Raw genomic sequence first — 14891 nt, 5'->3', positions numbered from 1 at the left:
AAGTTAAAAACGAAGAACCATCGGAGGCAAGCAGCAATGAATCAGAAACTTCTGATGATGATAATGATGATGAAGTTCTTGATGCTGGATATGGAAGCCCAAACGAGGATATGAAATACTATAGACACGATGTACGCATTCCAATTTTTAAAACATATCCCAACGAATCGTACTCTCCTCAAAGCCTTGTTGACCTATTGGTCTCCAGGAAAACCAGAAGAATAGCCACCAAAAAGCCTACTAAAGTACAGGGAAATCTCAGCTTCATCATTGACTCAACCAAATTGAAAAACAAGAATGATTGGAGCGCGGATGATCTAGGGAGCTGGGAAAACCAAGGAAATAGTGGGACAATTGTTACGGTTGACGAAAATAACCAAGTGCTGGATTCCTGGCGCATGAACAGGAAGACTAAAGATCGTCAAAAGATTCAGCCTGGCCAATACCTGTTCTACAAAACATATTTCAGAAGTAGATCATCAAGTGATTTTCGTCGAACTTCTCTGGTTGTGAAAACCCATGACAACAAGACGCTTGATCTAGTGATGGTTGAATACAGGTATCAAGTTGTATGTTTATTCTCTAGTTGAACCTGTATCACTACTTTTTATTTTGGCCCAACTGCCCAATATACTATGTCTATCATTATGTAATCATCCTATTACATTACAATATGTAATATACCTGTTATAGGTATGGGTTAAAATATTTTCTGGTCTGTTTTATACACGGGGCGGGTTGCAAACTGTGAAAGATCAAGAAGCACATGGTTGAATTTTCATGTTTGAAATGGTATTGTATGGATGAAATTCCTTAAGAATTATGTTTTTTGAAAATTCTTTGTGTTTTCCAAACATTTTCCTTTGTAATGACATTGATTAGAGTTAACCTGTTTTACACTGACGGCTTTTTTCAATACCTTGGAATTGCAAAACAAATGCACAAACTGTTTTAACCATCACTTTTCAATATCTCCTTCAGGTTTGAAGGCGAGGTCCATCCGATTGTTGTCAAGTCGCATGGGCTGGCAAAGAAAAACAAACAGGGTTTCATCCCAACCGCTGCATCCACTAAAAACAAAATCAAAGACGCTGTGTCTGGCACCGTGCGTGGCCCAAATCGCATCTTTGATGACATTTTTGAAATGTCAATGAAGAATGAACAACTTTGCTTCTTTGAGTGATCTCCCAAGAAACGTGCAGCAAATTAAGAATACACGTAAAACTGTATGTTTACAAATTACTCTATTAATAGCTACCTTATTACACTTATATAACTAGTCAGTTATAGTATTAAATGCGGGAGAAATGAGTGCGAGAATTTATTTATTAGGATTTTGTAATTAAAGGTAATCAATTAATGCAAATGGGTCATTACAAAGTGTTTACATGGTATTTAATTAACACAACATTTTCTCTAAGAATGTAAAATTCCAAGTTGCCTTTTATAATATATTATATGGAAAGTAACACATTAAAATGCTTTTGATCAGTTCTTTGAAAGAATTGTAATGAAAAAATGAAATGCCCTAGTTTGTATGATAGAAACTTTTAGTGTTACATTTGGTTGTCAATTTAATGCTGTTTAAAGAGTGTATGAAATAAACGGAGGTTTTTTTAACATGATAAATAATTAAGGTAGGAAAAACGAACGCAAGCATGTAATTAGTGCGGTTTTAATTGACGTGAGGTACAAACAATTCGCGTGAATAACTTAGTTATATAGTGTAATAAGGTGTGTCACAAAAAAGCTTCCCGTATGCAGGAGCCTGTGCAAAGGGATTATTGATTGTTGTTCGTCACAACCTTTATCTGAAAATGAATATACCATTGTTCTTTTTTTTTACAGATTCGAGCACCAAAACAATCTGACACAACCACTGAGTTACTCTCACTTGCTGCATCCGACCCAGATGTGATTGCAAATCTACAATTTAATCCACATATCAAGTTTGTGGTTTACACAAATTCTACCTTGGGTCACATAAAGGACATGTGTACTGTTCCTGGAGACCTCCTCAGTGTCTTACAAATAGACAAAACTTTTAAAGTCGGTGACTTTTATGTCACCAGCACATGTTACCAGTATGGTAAAGTAAGAAAGATAGAGGACAACAAGGCGCCATGGATCCCTGGTCCAGCAATCTTCCACATAAAAGAAGATAAGTCAATCCACCAGCATTTGGCATCCACAATAAAACAGAAGAATCCTGCGATGAGGGACATTTTGTTTATGGGAATGGATAGGGAAAAAGCCATCGCTAACGGGTTTTTACAAGAGCTTCCCTTCGTCAATATCCTTTTTTGCCGTAAGCATATCGAAGACGACATCACACTCAAGTTCTCCAAGTTGAAGTTGGATACGTTAGCAAGGAAAATTATCTTACAGGATCTCTTTGGTAATGATACACAACAGGTACAGATATCCATAACTCCCATAGAAGTATTACACATATTCAATTCTTGAAATTCAAACTACCCTATTAAGGAAACTTATTTTGGCAAATTTGGCAGAATTTGACAAAATTCGCTAAAAATTAGTTCCCCCAAAAATATTTAAAAATTTCATCATTTGCCAAAATAAGTTCTCGCCAAAATTAATATTTCTTAGGATTTTTATTTTTATTATTTCATTTTACCAGAGTTAAATAATAGATAAAAATTATGCTAGAAGAGCATGTAAGTTTCAAACATTCTTTTCAAAAATTGTTAAAAAGGGGCTCTGAGGGTTCAGGTTTGTATGAAAAGTTACAAAATTAACAGGGGACGACATTAAATTTTGACCAGGCACTTGTAGGAATGAAGGATTGAACAGTAATCCTTGATTTTTTTCACATTTTAGATCAAAGGATTGGCGGATTGTGAAGATCGATCAGATTTGTTTCCAAGAATGGCTGCTATTTATGAGAAGTGAAACAAGCTCACGAAAAGCACTGAATTCTCCAAATATTTTGAAAGCTATGTTCTCGTGGATTTCGCTGATGGATGCTTAGCTGGTATACGAAGGAGTGCTGGTTTGGTTCACAACAAATACAAAACATGGATAAGTCAAGACAAAGCAGACAACCAAAAATCTGGCAAACCAAACCCTAAATGTTCGTGGACGGAAGCTGCCCTTGAGTATGTGAATATGATGGCTGTACACCATCGAAACTTGGAACGTGCCATCATCAACCAAGGTATTTTTTCTTTGAAATTCAAATAATATGTTACTAATTTACAGCATACCCCTTTTTTTTGCAATCTTCTTTCAGAAACTGTAAATCGAAATTGAATTTAGGAGAGGTCTCTGTACAGGCTTTTTTTATAAGAATACCTTTTATAAGAATATCAGAGTGAAAATTGGCCAAATCGTAAGAATACCCTAAGAATACCTCGAGGATGAGTTTCACAGATTTTGATAAGAATAGTCATTTTCCATTTGGTAAAAAGTATACTCTCCTGCGCTTAATTGTAGGGGAAGTCATTTTCCATATTTTGGGAAAAAATTGCTAAATTTTGACCAATTTTTGACCAAAAAAGTCTATTTCAAAAAAATATTTGAAGTATTATTGAAAACTCAACGGCATTGAAACACTTTTTAAGCCATTGATTACCCCTCCTACTACCCTAGAAAAAATATTTTGTTTGGCCCCATTTAATTAACCTCCCCCCTACAATTAAGCACAGAAGAGTAAATTTGGGTTTTTTGTTGGACTTAAATTGAAACTTAAAGGTAGAAATATAATTTCAGCTTCAAATATGCGCTAAATAACATGAAACTCTCAAAAAGGTCACTTATGTTTCTGCAAAGGTAAAGTCTGAAAAAGTAAGAATACATGTCTTTTCTTTTATAAGCATAACGTTTATAAGCATATGCAGGCTCAGTTTTTGGTACCTAAACAATGGCTCTATTGTTTGACAACAATGGAATGCTAAGCATAATGCGAGCCTGATATAGGGGCAGACATATGCTTATAAAAAGAAAAACATGTAATTCACCCTCAATTTTGGCAATTTCTTAAGAATACTTGACCCTCGACCCTCGACCAAAGTACATTATTCTAATGAAAAAAGCGTGTAGCTACAATTGTCGAAATCAGTTGCCAACAAGTAGAAAGCGAAACTCTACCACCTCTCTCTCCCTCTCTGACATCCTTTCTGTTTTTCTTTTTGTTCAGGTACATACAAACTTGCTCCAGGTTTTGAACACTATCTTATTGACAATGAAACTTGGGACCTCATGACTAATGAAGAGAAAGACGCCAAAAAAGCACAATTCTGTGGAAAATTTCCGTCCCTTTACAAGTGTCGTGATGACCGTGGAATAGAAGGTGAGCTTTTTAGATTTATTTCTGTTTACTCTATTTGATATACTTATCCAGATAAACCATTGAGTTATAAGCCTGAAGGGCCAAATTAGAATCTTTAAACTTTCCCTTTCCCATCCAGAATGCACTTAGAACGTGCCTAGCTGTTCTTTTGTTTTTCTAGGACAACATTTTTTTTAATCTAGCAATAGATTTCACTTTCAATCCCTCCTCTGGCACTTTTTGGGCTTTAAACTGAATGAGATAAACTGATCAAAAATAACATTTTTAGGCACATCAGTTGCACATCTTGCAAAATCTTATAAAAGGCTTAGTAATCAAGTCAAATTTTTAGATCCCAAAAATATTCTGAATCTAAATAGTTCATATATTTTCACTTCAAATGAATATGAATATGAATTTAAGCTCTACTTGATATTGAGCACTGTCTTCTTCGCTGTTCCTGTTATTGAATCTAAATAATGACACTTACTTTTCAGTAATTCAAGACAGATCTACCCCCATTCCACATGTTCCTGCCACCCCCAGAAACAGCAGTGCAGGTAAATATTAGATGATAACATCTAAATATATTTTTATAAACATAAAACTTAAAATTGTAAACATTTTGGCCCAAAAGGTTAACATTTTTTAAATCCTGAGAATCCCAAAAATATTTCGAAACAACTATAACGACACTTACTTTTCAGAAATTCCAGACAGATCTACCTTGATTGGAGAAGTTCCTGCTACCCCCAGAAACATCAATATGGGTAAATATGAGATGATGATGTTTTTTAACTGTTTTTAAAGCATATAAAACAAAAGCACGGCCAATCTCAAATGTTAGAAAGACTTGAGCATTCATATTAGATTTCCAAGCATTGTTTCTCATTTTTCTCATTTTTCATATTTGCAAATCAAACTTAAATATAAGCAGTTTTTGTTAATCATAACGATGCTTGGAAATTATCTGGATGTTAAAAAAACATTGGAAGACAAGCGTAAAACATACCTACTAAAAATCTGGTTAAGATAAGTATATTGTGTCGTATACCTTCACCAGGATTCTCCTGACTTTGGAACCCTTTTGATTACTATTCATAATTTTTGAATTACTACATCCATATTTTTTTGAATTGCAGAAGATGATTGCCAACCATCAACATCAGGGTTACAAGTGATAGATGAATATCCAACTGATGAAGAGGATACCTCTATCTCACATCAACCTCTGTCAGTCAGTTCAAATATGGGCATTTCGCCACCTGAATTTCCTGACTTCTCGGTGTCTGGTCTACCTGGTCACCTCTCAGTGGACTGGAATGGTGCTAAACAATATTTGGTAAATTAGCAAATTAGCTTGTCCAGATTGAGGCTCTCAGCTGCAATCTGAAATCAAGAAGGATTTTATTTTGCTTTAAAGCTCACATTTTTGAAGCGAAATTTTAATTTTTGCATTAACTATCAATTTGCAAAATTATTTGACTGGCTAGTAGATATAGAATATCACTTATCAAAATCAAAACCCTAATCTCTAAACTTAATGGCTAACACAAGTTGAGACAAAATTGTTCTACAAGAAAAAAAGGCATATATTCATAGATATCCCATCCAATTTCTAAGTAAAATTCAAACTGTTGAGATTATATATAACCTTTAACTGTTTATGTAAATCTTGGTAAATCTTGATTTCTTTCAACAACTCATTGTTTTGTGATGACTTTTTCTTCAACTCTCTTTCAATAATCTGAGCAGCATTCCCTTTCACAGACTTTATATTACTTATTTCTTCCACGAGCTCTTGTGCCAATTTTTCTCCAGTGAAAGAACCAGAAACTTGTTTAAAGGAGAATGGTACTTTGAATATCTGACAGTCAGATTCCCTAACAACTCGAAGCATGACTGTGTTGAGTTCTCTGACCCAATGAGAGGTTGCATTATGAAGGAAGCCAAAATCAGAGGCATTTTCCAGAACTGAAACGACGTTAGTCGAATTGATTTAAAATCAGCGTTCTGGCAATTAGAAATAGAAGAAAATGCTAGGAATCTTACAGTCTTTCATTTAAATGGCAAGCTCTATAGGTATAAGAGATTAGTCATGGGGTTAAAGCCGTCACAAGGGGAGCTCAATGCAGCTCTTCAGCCTCTGTTCTCAAATCTTCCTGAGGTTCACGTCATACACGATGATATTATAATAGCCACCGATGACGAAAGGTCGCATGTCCATTTAATTGAGAAGACTCTATCCATAATGCAAGAAAAAGGGCTCACACTCAACAAGGATAAATGCAAATTTAGGGCAAAAGAAATCAAATTCTGGGGAATGGTCATTTCAGCAGCTGGTATAAGACCAGATCCTGAAAAGGTTGAAGCTTTGAACCACCTCGCCACTCCTAAGAACAAAGAGGAGTCAATCAGTTTCATCTGCATGATGCAGAGTAATGCTGATTTCATTGAGGGGTTCTCTCAAAAAGCTTCTACCTTGAGGGAGCTTACAAAGAAAGGGGTAAGATTTAAATGGCAAAAGAAACACAATGATGCATTCTACTCCCTTATAGAAGCATTCCGTAAGGACGTACTCCTGCGTTATTTTGACCCAAATGCTAGAACGTTTATTGTTGTTGATGGTCACAAGACGGGGCTAGGCGCAATTTTAGCACAAGGTCCGTCTTTGGAAGAAGCGAAACCAGTTGCTCTAGCCTCAAGGACAACTAATGATTCTGAGAAACACTGTCCTCAATTGGATTTAGAAGCTGCTAGCCTTGACTTTGGACCCAGACGATTCCGTGAATATGTTGTAGGTTCGCCTGCCCTTATCAAGGTGATCACTGATCACAAGCCCTTGGTACACATATTCAATGGAAAGCGTTCTGGTTCCATTAGAACAAAGCGAATCAAATTGAATCATCAAGACATACCGTTCATTGTTGAATACCAGAAAGGGTCTCTTAATCAAGTAGACTACATGAGTCGTCATGGGAGAAAACTTTCCAGTCTTCCAATTGGCCAGAGAGAAGAATGCAATGACCTCAATAATCTTCTATACGCACTTCATATGACACAAGTCGTTGATCACATTTCACTAGCGAGAATCGCTCAGGAAACCGCTGATGATAAAACTCTGATAGTAGATAGGTCTCAGTCACATATCAATCAATCCCTAAGAGCGTCTCCAAAGAGGTTAAAAGATTTGGACTTGTTATGTCGGAACTAACCGTTATGGCAAACGGAATAATACTCAAGGATGATAGAATTGTTCTTCCAGAATCACTACACAAACTAGCTATTGAACTAGCACACAGGGGATCTCACCCAGGACAAAGTGGAATTGAAAGGAGACTTAGGTTTTCTTCCATGGAATGTACGATAAGGTGAAAAGTTTTGTCAATTCTTGCAGTGATTGCGCATTGTTTGTTGATAAAAAGACAAAGGAACCTATAACCAGTCACAGGGTACCTGAAAACTCTTGGGACACAGTGGCCGTAGACCTCTTTGGTCCCATGCCATCATCCAAGCACATTGTTGTTGTTCAAGATCTGGGATCAAGATACCCAGCAGCAAAGCTCGTTGCCTCAACTAAAGCTGATAAAGTTATCCCTGCACTAGCGGAGATCTATGATGAATATGGATATCCTGAAAATCAAATATCTGACAATGGTCCTCCTTTCAACAGCAGAAAAATGGAGGAGTTTACTAAAACCCATGGTGTTGCCACAAGGTTCTCATCCCCTCATTTTCCTAGTCAAAACCCAGCCGAGAAATTCATGAAAACAGTGGGAAAAGCTAGATAAATGAAGATAAATCAGCACTTGAAAACGAATGAAGCAGAAATCTTACAAGAAACGCTCAAAACATACCGACAGACCCCTCACCCAGCAACGGGTGTGCCGCCTGCAAGCATGATTTTCAGGGACGGGCTGAAAGACAAATTTCCAAGAAAGGCCTTGACTGAAAATGACATCAAAAAAGCACTACTAAGGCACATAGATGATGTCAAAAAATGCCAATACTTTTTGACACCACAACACAACAGGAAGGACGCAAAACCACTCAGACCAACCTGGAATTAGAAGAAGCAGCAAAGCAGTTAATAGAGGAGGAGCATCATGGGGAGACTACCTTTCCTGAAACACCCTCAGTGCAAAGTCCCCCACTAATTTTCCCTCAAACAGCCCCACAACCCCTTCCCCCAAATGATGAACCCACTCACCCGGAAGAAGGAACCATTCCGCAGAGGGTATCAACAAGAGTTAGAAAAGCTCGTAAACGATACATTGAAATATGCTAACTTTATCTTAGATGGGGAAAAACAAACTAAAGAAAAGAACGAAGAAACAACAAAAGTATTACAAGCATCTTGCAAGACAACACCGAAAGAGATGTGACTCGAATGTGGATCGACGAGTAGTGGTTTTAATAGAGGAACAAAATGCTCAACCAGACGTGAACGAATCGATCGTTATTAACAATGACAAGGATGACGGCGATGACAGGATCTCACTCCATTTGCTGTTTCAAGGTTGCTGTCAATCACCCTTCAAGAATCTAAAAGTAAGCTTTTGACTATGACTCACTATTCACTGTAGATTGAAAGTCTACTCTGTTAACTCTAGCAAGAGAATGTTGTGTTTTTTTCTTACACCATTTTTCTTTTGAGACCAATCTATAAAGTGTTTCAAATGCAACATTTAATGGAGCAAGCCATTAGCATTGGGCAGCTTTTTTACTGTTTATGTATACGACTTGGTGCTGAATCAGCAGACAAGATATGTGGCTCATTTGATAAGAGGTGAACTCTCTATGGTAAAAACGTTACTCCTACAGGTGGGTGAAGGTACAAAACGTCGAATAAACACTAAATACTCTTTTAAAAATAAACATGTCAAAAATCAAAAAAGGTTGGGGTTAATCGGGTTAAGAACACTGGTCTTAGTAAACAAAATATGTCAACCTGTAGAGCGTTTTGAATAAGCTATTTTATCGCCTGACTGAACGTTCTGACTGAACTAAAATTGAAATATTGTTATTGTAATTATTTTAGATGAATCAAAGATTTTAATGTGCCTCAGTGACGAAATTAATTGTGGCAAATCACTGACTCAAGAACTAATCCATTTTGGACAGGGAGCGAAGTCACTCTCTCACGACCTCCTTTTGTCTGGTGGCAATAGTGTAACAAGCGGAACATCAGTGTAAGACAAATGCGATTTTCTGACTTTTCACATCTTTTTCTGATTAATCTCGTAGTCTGTGAGGATTGACAGGGTTAGTATAAATTGTGCAAAATCAAAATCAGAAAAATAAAGATGAAGACGACCAACAAAAAAAGTAACTTTTTGTAGAATAGTGCTATAATTATCATTTTACATTGTGATTGTTTGGTCCATTAAAAGGGCTGAAATTTCAGCTGAAACTTCTACATTTGGACCAAATATTGAAATTGATTTTCTCGTGATACAGCAAGACAGTCAATGATCCTATTAAACCTATTATAGCACACTGTATTTTTTATAAGAATCACAAGGCTCAATCTTGCAAAATTTTAAGGATTTTTTAAGAATAATCTGAGCCTCAAAAATGTTAATCAATTTTGATTTTATCCTAAAAGAAACAAACTTATTAACGTTTTGTTGAAATAATTCGTCCCTCTTTTCTTTTCCGCATGTTTGAGACTGTTTCAAGGGAAAATATACATACTTTGATCATTAATTTAAAAAAAAGATTTCTTGCGCTCCTTTTGAAATTTAAGAATTACTTAAGAATATTTTAAGGCTCAAAACTGAAAATGTTTAAGAATTGTGAAGCTTATTTCCATTTATGTAATCCTTATAAAAAAAAGTGTATACCTATTTCCTACATACTTTCTGATCTCTCTTAGTTCTTCACTAAAAGACGTATGTTCGGCAGCACGGATGATAGTCAATGTAGACGACCCCGTTATAAACGAAAGCCAACAGGAGCAGCTCCTCCATATTCACGGGGGGCTGTCCCAAAAATCAAGAAAGAGTGGGCTACAAACAGCCAAATGCGCCGGAGTAATAATATCCTCCAACATTGATATTGGAAAAAGGTAAAATATCAAGGAAATATAGTTAACAACAAAACAATATAACTTTTTTTTTCAAAGCTTATTCAAATAGGTACAGTATGCGTGCGAACGATTATACTGGCACAAAGTCAATAAGAATAAGAGTAAGTCTGCCATGAAAAAATCCACGTAAGAGAGAGCGTGCTTCAGCTCTTTTTCAGTTTAAGAATTTAATTGGATGTCAATTTTGTAATTATGTATATCGAATCAGTAGTCTAGATCTAGAATACTTTAATCGGAGAAATTTTAGCGAGTGAGAATTTAGCGCTAAGTAGCAAATCACAAAAATTTTAATTTAGCCTAGATTTATTTTTCTAAAATCCTATTTGCTTTGACAAAAAGCAGGATGATTTTTTTCAGTGGCGTATCCCTCGAGGGAAAAAAAGTAAGAAAATGAATCAAAAATTGACGAAGGTAGATTGAAATTTATCAAAAAGGTTTGATCCTTTCCATCGAACTGGCCATAGCTCAAAACCACTGCATTTGCAGCTAAAATGTCCTAAGGACCACAGCTTTCCAAGTGATTCTTAGACCCTCAATCGACACTATGGAAGTTTGAATTTTAACTAAAAAAATGAAAAAATGGTACTTTAAAAATATGATGCTCCGTTCAAGGGTTAAAAAGCCCAGTTTTAGCATTGTAAAATAAAAAAAATTCTCAAGATAACAGACATTTTTTTTGTGAAAATGTGTCAACCACGAAAACGTTGTAGTTTGAATCTCAATAAACTTAATAATAGTTATGGACTAAATAAATACATTTTCGTTTTCCTTTCTTATCATTTATAGACTTGAAGGTCGTGTGATCGTACAACGATAGCGTGAAACGACGAATCACCAAAAATATGGTATATCTAAATTGTCAAGTTACGCGAAGCAGAACAAAGTAAGTAAATAATCTTGAGATAGATCGTGGTTTAGAGGATAGGAGAAGATGGATAATTTTAGCCAGTGGGTATTTCAGGCTAATTGATTTATGTATGACTTGTAAAAGTATCAACCAAGACAAATGGGGTTGGTTAGTCTAAAAAGCAGAGTACCCTATTGGGTAGCCGATCGGGCTAGGTTATGGGGTACCCCTTATTTGCCCCAAATTTTGAACGTGATGCTTTAATTTGTGAAACCACGATAATAGAACCTCTTAACAATGATTAAAAAGTATCAGGTTTAGATTTCACAGCGTGAAAAGGTCGAATATCCTGTAGAATTTAAATATGGATATTTTTGCGTATGCATGAATATCCGTAAAAATATCCATTAATAAGTATCCGTTACAGTAGATACGTACGGATACTTAACCAAATAATATATTTACCTGAGTATACGAACGGATACTAGTATGTATTAAAATCTTTAGAATGTATATTGTTTTACATCGAGGATACTTATGTATACTTTATGAATATCCGTCAGAATACCTTGGATACAGTTTAAGAAGAATATCCAATTCACATTTACATGTATATTCGCGATAAAACCTTGCTTCGGGAGAATGTTGCTTCTGGAGAAAGTTGCCTCGGGAGAACCTTGCTTCGGGAGAATGTTGCTTCTGGAGAAAGTTGCCTCGGGAGAACATTTTTCTGGAGAATATTGCTTTTGGAAAAATGCTTCAGCGGAGAATGTTATTGTTAATGGAGAAAGTTGCATTGGGAGGTCTTTGTTTCTGGAGGATATTTCGTCTTGAGAAAATAGCGCTATTCCATTTTTAAACCTTGATTTTCCAAGGGAATTTTATTTCTTTTTCAGATTAGCTTCATTAGCTGACATCAATAATTATTTACTAGCCCCCTTTTCAAGAACTTTCACTTTCCAGAGGGGTCTGCCCCTGATTTCCAGGGATAATTTGTTATTCATAATTTCCAGGGGGTTAGTGAAAAAGGTTCGTCAATACCCCTGTATAAAGTTTTTTTGGAAGAGCCCTTGCTTTTGGATAGAATGTTGCCTCGGATGAAGGTTGGCTCGAAAGAATGTTGTTGTTTATTGAGAATACTGCTTCTGGATAAAGAATTTTGCCTTGGGAGAATGTTGTTTCTGGATAAAGTTGCTTCTAAAGGATGTTACTAGAGTAAAAATTCTATAATTTATCGCATATATTAATTCTGATAATTAATATCAAACGGAACTTTTAAAACCGCTGTTGTAATGTTTGAAGATTCGACAAACTTTCCCGTATTGCAGCACATCTTATTTTGTTGAAAATGCATCATAGGAAAAAGGGTGTAAGTAGCAAATTTTTTGGTCTAGTGACCAAAACTTTCCGAAAAATTGTCATCCGACTTTTTAATCCCCTGTCTTAAAATATTTTGCCCGATTTTTAATACTCACCCAAAACCCGATATTTTAGCCCCAAATCATAACTTCTGCCTGATTTTTGTTAATCTCAAATGTATCAGAGGCCTAGTTTTCAAAAAATGTAGCATTTTCCATTTTGTAATTGTACGAGAAAGATTGCTTCAGAGGAAGAAAGTTCAAACTCGCACACAGCCCCTTACTATGCTTTTTTATAATTCTTCGCGGCGGTGGGGGCCCTAGTCTTTCTGGCGTCAAAGGCCGCTGAGCGTCAAGGATAATAGGCGTCTTGATAATTCAAACGAAGTTGCTTGGCGTTTGGAGGCAATTTCTTTGTATGATTGGGGTTATCGAGGTAAAAAGTTGAAATCAATATGTCAGACTTCAAAACACTGTCGGCTGAAACTTTACAACATCAGTGCTCGACTTTCGAATAAATTCATATAATTTTCGCACAATTAGTGATGAATAATTATTTCAGATGAGTCCTAATGACTTCAATTATCATTAGAAGTAATTTCAAGAAATTTACTGTGTTGATCACAAAGATATCTTCGGATGTTGGTGTGGAATTTGTGTTACACTTTCACTCAAACTAAATAGGTGAGTTGAAGGGCTACAGACGTATGCTCGTTAGCTTTTATATACTTTTAGACGAAATCCACTTGAACAGTTGAAAGCAATCTCAAAGTTGAGATATTTTTTAGGCTTATTTTGTAAAAATCTTTGTATTTTCAGATTTATAATACTCTGTCTGCAAAATTGACATAGTGTCTCCTGACATAATAGTATGAAGTGGATTGTACATTTTTATTTTGTGAAGCAGGCTGTGATCGGCGATAGATACAATTCTCATTTTCATCTTCTGACTTGGTTTCAGTGTGACTGTAAAATTATAATATTGCCATTGGATGTATTTTTTATTTAAGAGATTGGGTGCCTTTCAATCCTTAAATCTACCTTCTTTTTAGGAAATCTCAAGTAATTGATTTCAAGATTGGAGAAGAAGCAATAAAGTCAAAGACACCAAGACACCCACCTGCTGGACACACATGGTAAGTTGAATTTTCCAATAAAGTTTTGATTGCAGCTTTTAAAAAGTCTAAGTTTGACAAAGATCTAAACTTCCACCATCTTGAAATTATGATTTTGCATGATTTTTTTACTATCCAATGACACCATGTATTTACCGGCGATTCACCGTTTGACAAGTAACTTGCCAAAATGATCGCATGTGAAAAGTATTCTTACATTTGGTTTTCTTGAAATATCATGATTTTGCATGATTTTTTACTACCCAATGACACTATTTATTTACCGGCGATTCACTGTTTGACAAGTAACTTGCAAAAAATGATCGCATGTGAAACATATTCTTACATTTTGTTTTCTTGAAATTATGATTTTGCAAGAGTTTTTACTATCCAATGACACTTACCGACAATTCACCGGTTGACAAGTAACTTGCCAAATATAATCGCACGCCCTGGCACGTCAAACATATTCTTACATTTGGTTTTGAAATTTTGCTGCTTTAGTCAGGCATTTGAGAGTTTCTCTCCACTGTAAGTTACCAGTTCTGATGGTACATAATCAGAAAATTATAACAAACTTCGCACATTTTCAGGTGCAGCAGGACCGAGGACCGAGGACCAAGTAGACATCTCACCACAAACAAAGTTAACCGAATCGTCTAGAAAAACTTCACGCATCAAATGAAATTCCATACATGCAACATGACATAGGTATGTATGTTATATTTGTTTTATTCTTATGTTTTCATTTAAACATTGTTGCATTGATCCTGGTGAACCTGTCAGACTATGTTATCTTTCAAACATTCTGTTTTCGGGCAGACAGGTTGTCAAGAATCTGTTGTGTCCTTCTTTTCCTTCCAGAGGATACTTCCCTACTTCTCCAATGGCCTTTTCATATGAATAATTTATGCTTGGCCTACTTCTCCAGCAGTTCCAAGTTTTTCCATTATGTCACTCTTAAAGATTTAAAAGGAACTAGTTCCAAGATTGTAAGTCAAATTGATTTTCTGTATTTTTTTTAGCATTGTAATGACCAACAGAAGGATGGAACATAAGTGCCAAGAGAATCTGGTCAATGAAATGAAACGTTTGGCCGAACATACAATCAGATTTATATGATCAACAAAACTAGTTATGTCAACGGTATCAGACAAAAAGTATACCAGTTAGAGGAAAGGAACTTTTT

The 14891-nt window shown here is 35.7% G+C and overlaps 2 long non-coding RNA genes across 2 annotated transcripts; both read left to right on the top strand.

Annotated features, from left to right (window-relative positions):
• The first annotated feature begins 4786 nt into the window (after positions 1-4786).
• Positions 4787-5634, top strand: LOC136820817 (uncharacterized). Its single transcript, XR_010848645.1, has 3 exons — positions 4787-4851; positions 4999-5061; positions 5434-5634. It is a non-coding gene; the product is annotated as an uncharacterized lncRNA (long non-coding RNA).
• Positions 5635-13154: 7520 nt separating this feature from the next.
• LOC136820913 (uncharacterized) lies at positions 13155-14318 on the top strand. The gene is made up of 3 exons (XR_010848656.1): positions 13155-13271; positions 13640-13723; positions 14296-14318. It is a non-coding gene; the product is annotated as an uncharacterized lncRNA (long non-coding RNA).
• Positions 14319-14891: the final 573 nt, after the last annotated feature.

The sequence above is a fragment of the Clytia hemisphaerica genome, unplaced genomic scaffold (genome assembly GCF_902728285.1).
Source record: "Clytia hemisphaerica strain Z4C2 unplaced genomic scaffold, Clytia hemisphaerica genome assembly, whole genome shotgun sequence".
NCBI classification, from domain to species: Eukaryota; Metazoa; Cnidaria; class Hydrozoa; order Leptothecata; family Clytiidae; genus Clytia; species Clytia hemisphaerica.
Note: the sequence above shows the minus strand (reverse complement) of the source record. Positions and strands in the feature narration are given on the sequence as shown.